Source organism: Culex pipiens, chromosome 1, assembly GCF_016801865.2.
Source record: "Culex pipiens pallens isolate TS chromosome 1, TS_CPP_V2, whole genome shotgun sequence".
NCBI classification, from domain to species: domain Eukaryota; kingdom Metazoa; phylum Arthropoda; class Insecta; order Diptera; family Culicidae; genus Culex; species Culex pipiens.
The window spans coordinates 99,422,159-99,431,280 of record NC_068937.1 but is presented as its reverse complement, the minus strand read 5'-3'; the positions used below and the strand labels follow the sequence as shown (position 1 = coordinate 99,431,280).

General features: G+C 32.7%; 1 protein-coding gene across 1 annotated transcript in view; it reads right to left on the bottom strand.

Moving 5' to 3' along the window:
• LOC120431844 (uncharacterized) overlaps positions 1 to 9,122 on the bottom strand; it is a 202,113-nt gene that overhangs the window by 83,592 nt on the left and 109,399 nt on the right. Inside the window, exon 3 of the mRNA XM_052710932.1 lies at positions 8,079 to 8,526. The gene's annotated coding sequence lies outside the window, so the exon portion shown is untranslated. The remainder of the gene's footprint in view (positions 1 to 8,078; positions 8,527 to 9,122) is intronic.

Sequence of the window (9,122 nt, the reverse complement as noted above, 5' to 3'; positions counted from 1 at the left end):
TTATCTTTGAAAATTACAATGAAATAAAAATATAAAATGAAAGGTTGCTTTAACCCTTTCAAAATAGCATAATTTTACAAAAATAGTTTTGTATAGTTGTAGGTTATGATTAGGAATTTTCGAAAAGATCAGCTTTTTTTATTTAACTATTTAAACCTGAAATTCAAATTCCCAAAAACAGAACTTTTAAATTTTAGAATGTTTTTGATATGTTTCATAAGACTAATAAAGGCATAAGCCATAGTGCGTTATAGTGCAAAATCTGGTTTAGGAGATATTTTATGACATTATAAAAATACTTGAAAGAAAATTGAATTTAATTTTCTCCTGTTTCACCTATCATTAAAAAATATATTTTTTGTTGGAAATTTTAAGAACGCCATCCAATCGTCCAATTTTTCACAAGAGTCCCCTTTTACCCAACATTTCTATCCCGTCAGGGTTTCGAGCTACAAATCGCTGAAAAAAGTGTATTGGTAAAATCCAGAAAAATGAAAGGAGTCGTTCCGCCCCAACGTCAGGTGACACGAATAATGGAATTTTGAAATCTCAACCCTCCCCCCTCCCTCTCCTCTTGGACAATTATCCATACAAAAAAAAAAAAAAAACGTTTTTGTATGTAGAACAATTCCCCCACCTTAAGTGTCCACGGGGTTTATGGATGGCACCGAAGTCCATTTGGATGGACTCTTTGAATTAATTTTTTGTGACTGAATTTTGAAAAATATAAGTTGAGTTTGAATTCATTTCAAAAACATAAATTTTCATAAAATTTATAAAATTGCTGATTCCATTCATGCTTTTCTTGTTCTGAACAACTAAACTCCCAAGATCAAGAAAAAAATAAGGCAATGTGTGGAAATTTAACCCTTTTCTCGAGCTTGGGAGATAAGGTGGTAAAATTTACAAATTCAGAACTGAATAATAGATGTTTTCTTTTAATTTAGCTTCACCTCCCTTTTTTCTAAGTATTGAAATTGTTAAGAGATTTGTAGAGATTAAATGCGCCGAAATGGCTTCTTGGTCAACTCTTGCTGAGGAAAAAATCCGTACACTTAACCGATATGACCCAATATTGTCTAGAAATTATTTAGGTAACTTTTTAAAATAAACTGAATGCAACTTCTACCCAAATGTAATCTTTTTTTTCTTCCAATATTTCGTTAAATTTTTCAAAATTTACGAAATGTAATGTTGTCTTTTACGAATAATATCACTATGACTATTTTCCCAAGAAATTAATTCAGGTTTTTAGAGAAATTCACAAGCTTTTGATCAGCAAGAAAATCATTTCCTTGTTTCTTCATTCAGACAAAAAAAATTATTGGGCAAATTTGTTTTGTAAGGAGTTCGAAAAGAACATTTCTAGATTAAATTTTCAAAACAACCTATCCCTCATGGGTTTCCTATGCAGATAGGACCTTTTGAAAATTTAATCGAGATTTGATAATCAACTTTTAACTGAGGCAAACTCGGAAAACTACCAAAACGTATAAGGGTCATTCCACCTGAAGTGTGCAAGAAAAAATGCAAATTTGAAAATTACCATCTCCGATTTTGCTCAAATTTGGCAGAGCTGTTGAGACTATCAATACATGCAAAAATCCCGAATTTCATCAAAATCGGACCACCCCCTCCATTTTTGTACCCTCCCAAAAAATCGACTTTTTGGCGATTTTTGAGCGAAACCCCTATCTTCAAACGACGATAACTCAGGAACCACAAATCTTAGAGGGTCGGTCTTAGACTCAATTTTGAAGGAAATTAGACGTAGAATCCATTTCCGTGATTAAAATTAAGATTAAAATATTTTTTCTACCTGTATTGCGCAATTGAAAACATTAAATGGCCGTATCTCAGAATAGCCCTGTTTAATTTTCAAATTTGACCTCACCATCGTATTCCCCATCCGATTTTACATAAGAATCACTTATCGACAGAAAGGAATATGTTTCGTTCCAGAGATATCGAATTTTAAAGTTTTGAGTATTTGAGATTACCTGTATTTGCTTCATTTGCCGCATCTGCTAGAAGCACTCGGGCGCGCTGATCAATAACTGCTACCTGGTTATTTATTGAAATAAGATTTCATCCCAAATAATCATTAACAAATTAGGAAAAAATTGAATGTACACCACTGTAGGAAAATGCTGTATAATCTTAAATTAAAAAAAAAAAAGTATACGGTGAACTTGTGTGCTAGCCCACAGGTCAGCGCAAGAACGACACGCAATACAGGGCAGAATGGAATTCCCGCAGAGCTAGCAGGAAATAGCAATTGATCTGGTAAGTAACACTTTAGAAAAGGTGTACGATACATTATCGTGTTAAAAATTATGAATCAACATGAATAAAACTCTCGATTAAGGAGGAGAATTTCTGGAAAGTATAAAACTGAAAAATGTAAGAAAATCACAAAGATTAATCTGATTTATTATCTGATTAAGATCAAATTCAGTGGTGTTGATTCCGACACCGTCCGAACAATATCCTTTTTTTTTGTTTGTCAACCATTTCGAAATCTTGGAAGACGATACAGCTGCTGGCCACATGTATCAGAAGTATATGGTTTTGTTTTTGAAATTAAATGTACCAGAATTGAAAAAAAAATCATCAATTATTCAGATGAAACTGGCTCACAATATATAAATCGGTTTAATATGATCAATCTTTCAAACCGTTAGGCAGATTTTGGGGTTATTGCTGAATGGCATGTGCTTTAGCGAACTTTTAGCCATGTGCTCTGCGAACCGTACTACTGACCAGTTCAGACACAATCAGACGCTGATTAGCTAAGATAAAGTGTTTACAGTCCACTTTTAGTCCGTCCAATTACAGACCGCGAAATATAACCTGACGAATAACGAATAAATGTTTTCTGTACAACCCGCGAGTTCTGATTGATTTAGAAAGATACGATTTTGCATGGCACCGGGAATCTGACGCTAGTATGTGCAAAAGCTCTAGAACCCATGAGAATTATTTCATCTACTACCCAGTCACGGCGTTCTCGCAGGTTTCTTACAGAAATCTTACAGAGCGAAAATATTCTTACTAGAACGCTGCCATCATCTTGCTAGATTTTCTCAAGAATTCTTTGAGAATTCTAGCTCAAATGCAATAACCGGTTCTAGCAGGAGCCGGCGAAATCAACCGGTTCTGTTAGAATCCTGCTAGATTTTGCTAGAACTATTCTGACAGGCCATCCTGCTAGAATTCTATAAGAATCTTGCTAGAATGAAATGGCAAAAATTTCTGCTAGAATCCTGCTAGAATTTTGTTAGAATGTTCTTGCTTAAAATTTTGGTTGAAAATGACGACCTAGAATTTAATTCAAATAACAAAAGAAAGAAATTAGTCATATTTATGTTAAATCTCAGGGAAAAGGAAACACGACTTTTAACATTTTTATTGCACAATAAAAAAAACCACTAGGGAAAACAAAAATCACCGTCACTGTTCTTTTTTCCTTCCCTTTGGATCATTCCTGGCCGGAATCTCCTGCTGAAGGGGAATGATCGGAGAATTCCTTAGATGATGGCCGTCAGGCGGCTGCCGGAGTTGATAATTTGGGGAGAAGTTCTGCCGTGTCTTCCGGAATTGCCAATCGGAATTGTACCTAGGTAATTCAAATTAAAAAAATGTAAATTTAAAGTACACAAGCAATTCATAACCATCTCACCAACTCCAGGTGGCCAGGAAACCAACAAAAATGCACTGAATACACATTTTTTGACCAAATTAAAAAAGTGGCTTCTGCCCACAAGATTTTTTTTTTCACAAGATGGCGGTCATAATGCGGTTTGGCGAAAATGACGTAATTCTCGCCAAATTTTGTTCTGCCAGAAAGTTCTAACAAAATTCTCACAGCAATCTGGCAGGCCTGCTAGAATCATTCTAGCAGGATTCTAGCAAAACCAGCTCTGCTAGAAATTTCCGTGACCGGGTACAGCCAGCTCTACATTTGTTCTCGCTTCAAATAAAAGAAGAAATAAAAGAAATAATTTGATAAAGTGGGTAGGAATGAGGAATTAGGAAAAATATGAAAACAATAGAAAAATGATATTTTTTTAAACATATCGTCGCCATCGTGCTAACTTGTCGTACGTGCATTTTGGGCCAAATTGAGTTAAGAACGCCATTTTGTGCAGCTCACAATGCCTCACCTTTTGACCTTCACAGATCTCCAAAATTCGATTTCAATCCTGAGATATTCAACAAAAACCGAAAAAACTCCGTGCATTTTTGTCACTTTACATATAAAAGTAATTTCAATCTTGTCGTGCTATCTTGTCACTCCATGAAAATTGATGTAAGTGCGACAAAAGGCCAAAGGGATTTCAGGCCAGGAAAGTCAGGATGCGTTTGTCGCACGTACAAGCTAGACTACCGTAAACATTTGTAATTATAACTCGGGACTCCAGCAACCAACTTCAACCAAACTTCGGGACAATGCATAGAATGGCCAGCCAAACAAAACGTGTTTGTTATTGTTTACATTGCGTGCTCTCGTTTTTGTATATTCAAGGTCAAACATTAAAACGCGTTTTTCTCGGAACGTCAAAATGGCGGGTGCGACAAGATAGCACGACGACGTCGATATATTGTATAAACGTTGTAGCATTTGCAAATAAATATTAAAAGTTCAAATTTTACTTAATATGGTTCATCATTCATGGTGATCAGGAAAAACAGTGCATTAAAAATTACCCAATAAATATTCCTTAAACAAAAAATAGATTGTTCAAGGTATTGATTATCTCAAAATCGTATATAATTATACAAATATTTCATCTTACAGAACACCAGGTAGTAATTATTGATCAGCACGACTGAGTGCTTCTAGCATATGCGGCGAGTGTAGCTAATTTAGGTAATCTCAAATACTCAAAACTTTAAAATTCGATATCTCTGGAACGAAACATATTCCTTTCTGTCGATAAGTGATTCTTATGTAAAATCGGACGGGGAATACGATGGTGAGGTCAAATTTGAAAATTAAACAGGGCTATTCTGAGATACGGCCATTTAATGTTTTCAATTGCGCAATACAGGTAGAACAAATATTTTAATCTAAATTTTGATCACGGAAATGGATTCTACGTCCAATTTCCTTCAAAATTGAGTCTAAGACCGACCCTCTAAGATTTGTGGTTCTTGAGATATCGTCGTTTGAAGATAGGGGTTTCGCTCAAAAATCGCCAAAAAGTAGATTTTTTGGGAGGGTACAAAAATGGAGGGGGTGGTCCGATTTGGATGAAATTCGGGATTTTTGCATGTTTTGATAGTCTCAACAGCTCTGCCAAATTTGAGCAGAATCGGAGATGGTAATTTTCAAATGCTGTTCCGCTTCAGATGGAATGACCCATAATTAAAATAAAACTGACAGTAAATAATAATGTCTAACTAGCAAAACCCTTGGCCAAACCCAAAAAAGCATTTGATTAAAAAAAATGTATTGCCATCATAAAATTCCGAACAAATCCATATTATATGAAAAAAATCCGTACAACAATCCGGCCTGTTGAAAATCCCGGGCGTGGGTTGAAAATCCGTACAGTTGGTAGCCTCAGTCATGAAAAAATCCCTACAAAGTTTAGCCCAATTGATATAAAAATAATCAAGAAATTGGCTGATTTTAGGGAGCTGATACTAACCCTCAGACCCCTCTAACAAAAAATAAACCCCTAAAACAAAAGTTTTTAATAAATTTAATAAATTAATTTTAGATTTGATTATTATAACAAGAAAATTAAAAAAAATGTAAAAATCTAAAGAAACCTTAAAAAAATCTAAATAAATCTAAAGAAATCCAAAGAAATCTAAAGAAATCTAAAGAAATATAAAGAAATCTAAAGAAATCTAAAGAAATCTAAAGAAATCAAAAGAAATCTAAAGAAATCAAAAGAAATCTAAAGAAATCTAAAGAAATCAAAAGAAATCTAAAGAAATCAAAAGAAATCTAAAGAAATCTAAAGAAATCTAAAGAAATCTAAAGAAATCAAAAGAAATCTAAAGAAATCTAAAGAACTCTAAAGAAATCTAAAGAAATCAAAAGAAATCAAATGAAAACAAAAGAAATCAAAAGAAATCAAAAGAAATCAAAAGAAATCGAAATCAAAAGAAATCAAAAGAAATCAAAAGAAATCAAAAGAAATCAAAAGAAATCAAAAGAAATCAAAAGAAATCAAAAGAAATCAAAAGAAATCAAAAGAAATCAAAAGAAATCAAAAGAAATCAAAAGAAATCAAAAGAAATCAAAAGAAATCAAAAGAAATCAAAAGAAATCAAAAGAAATCAATAGAAATCAAAAGAAATCAAAAGAAATAAAAAAAAATCAAAAGAATTCAAAAGAAATCAAAAGAAATCAAAAGAAATCAAAAGAATTCAAAAGAACTCAAAAGAAACCAAAAGAAATCAAAAGAAATCTAAAGAAATCAAAAGAAATCAAAAGAAATCAAAAGAAATCAAAAGAAATCAAAAGAAATCAAAAGAAATCAAAAGAAATCAAAAGAAATCAAAAGAAAACAAAAGAAATCTAAAGAAATCTAAAGAAATCTAAAGAAATCTAAAGAAATCTAAAGAAATCTAAAGAAATCTAAAGAAATCTAAAGAAATCTAAAGAAATCTAAAGAAATCTAAAGAAATCTAAAGAAATCTAAAGAAATCTAAAGAAATCTTAAGAAATCTAAAGAAATCTAAAGAAATCTAAAGAAATCTAAAGAAATTTAAAGAAATCTAAAGAAATCTAAAGAAATCTAAATCATGGCAATATTACATCTGGCAAGGGATACATCTTTTATGTCAGAAAAAATGTTTAATTTTCCCTCTGAAAATTTGTAATTTTACCACTTTTCTGGTGTAATGTAACTTTTTCAGTCTAAATTGAGGTAAAATTTCATCATAATAGAGGTAATATTCAACCTTTCAGTTTTACACCTTCCAAATTTAAATTTTTTTTTACTGTGTAGTGATGTATCAATTTTTGATTTTAGGTTGCAGCAACGAAGGAGGAATCGGATTTGGATCACCCTAATGGCCCCATTAAAGAAACCTTTCAATGCTCAAGAAAAATACATTCATCGTTTCTTGTATGCAACAAAATTTAAAGAATACTAAAAAACATTAAAAATTCTCAAGAATTCTGAAAAAAAGGAAACTTAACCCTCTACAACCCAACCCCGCCTCTAGACGGGCTTCGATTTAAAAAATCGCCAAAAATCAATTTTTCAACCGATTTTTGATCTTCAAAAAGCATTGGAAAGAAGAACTTTTAAAATTTTGGAAAATTTTAGGGTTGGAAGTTTGACTTGTTTTATGTGACTTTGCCAATGTTTTTAAAAATGTATTTTTTTTAGGGGTCAACTTTGGCTGTGTTTTTTACTAACATTTCCTATATTTTAAGTAAAAAGAAGTATGCAGTAATTTTTCTAGTGCCCCAGACTATGCCTCTACGCATTTATTTACAATTTAAATGATAATGGTTTCATTTTATAGCAGAAAATGTGGAAAACATGCAAAAAATTGAAAAAGTTACTGTAAAAACATGAAAAAATTAGATAGGCAAAATGTAATGATAGGAGGTGGTAGAGTAGGCCAAAAACTACCAAAAACAAACATAAACTAAACAAGATAAATGCAAATTAAAATACTAAAAATGAAACAAGAAAAACATAAAACAAGAGAAGTAAAGTTTTTCGTAGAACAAAAGTTGCTCAAAATGACCTCCTGAACACGGGAAAAATAAAAATTTTCGAAAAAAAAATTTGGGCAGTAGAGGGTTAAAGAAATTTAGAGAAATGAGACACATTAGAGATATCAAGAAAAATCTGTTTTTGTACAAATCTTGAGATGATTCCAAATTATTATTTTTTTGCCTTTCAAATATTCAGCTTAACATACCCATCACTGACCCCGGTGTATCGCGAGGTCGCTTGTTGCCAACAAGGTAAGCAACATTGATTTACAACCCTGGCCGCCGTGGGCTTCAGGATGGCAACGGTTTGTGCGGACAGACCATAACTGGTTGGGTTGACCTCCACATCCTCCCCCCCTCGTGATAATTTATGGGTACTCACCAAATTTTAAGCTCTCTGTCACGCCATTTATCACCACACACTGCTGGCGCGGGATGCGTTACGTCCGGTGAGGTGAGCTGGGCGGGGCAGTTCCGGTGGCGGCCATTCCGGGTTGACACGGGCGTGATCGTTCACGTTGCGGACCAGAACATTGAGTGGTCAACGCGGGGCTTCTTTTTTTTTGGTTTTCCGTCCGGACCGGGTAACCTGGAAATTGCTTCCCGGTTTTTTTTTGCGTTCTGAACTTTCAAAAAGGTGCGAGCGCGATACTGAAACGGTATTTCACGGTTGGGTGATGATGAAGAGCTGAGATTTTTTTTCTCTGACACACTGAAGGTGGTTAATTTTATGCACTTTGTATCAAGTTTTTGCGCTCGCGGGTCGCGTTCCGAAAAAAATGCGTTTAATGCACTCTCAAAGTTAGTGTGCTATCGAGTTGAGTGAGAATCTGGAATGAGAAAAATGAAAGGAGTAAAAGAAAGTTAAAAATTATGAACATCATTAACTTAGGGTTGAAGCAAAACTACTTCTAATTTAGAGAGTCAAGTGTGGAAATTTTGTCGAATTACTTTGTAATAGTTTGTGATTTGTTGAAGATCATCGAAATGTTATAGATTTGATTATTATAATAAGATTATTATAACCTAAAGAAATCTAAAGAAATCTAAAGAAATCTAAAGAAATCTAAAGAAATCTAAAGAAATCTAAAGAAATCTAAAGAAATCTAAAGAAATCTAAAGAAATCTAAAGAAATCTAAAGAAATCTAAAGAAATCTACAGAAATCTAAAGAAATCTAAAGAAATCTAAAGAAATCTAAAGAAATCTAAAGAAATCTAAAGAAATCTAAAGAATCTAAAGAAATCTAAAGAAATCTAAAGAAATCTAAAGAAATCAAAAGAAATCTAAAGAAATCTAAAGAAATCTAAAGAAATCTAAAGAAATCTAAAGAAATCTAAAGAAATCTAAAGAAATCTAAAGAAATCTAAAGAAATCTAAAGAAATCTAAAGAAATCTAAAGAAATCTAAAGAAATCTAAAGAAATC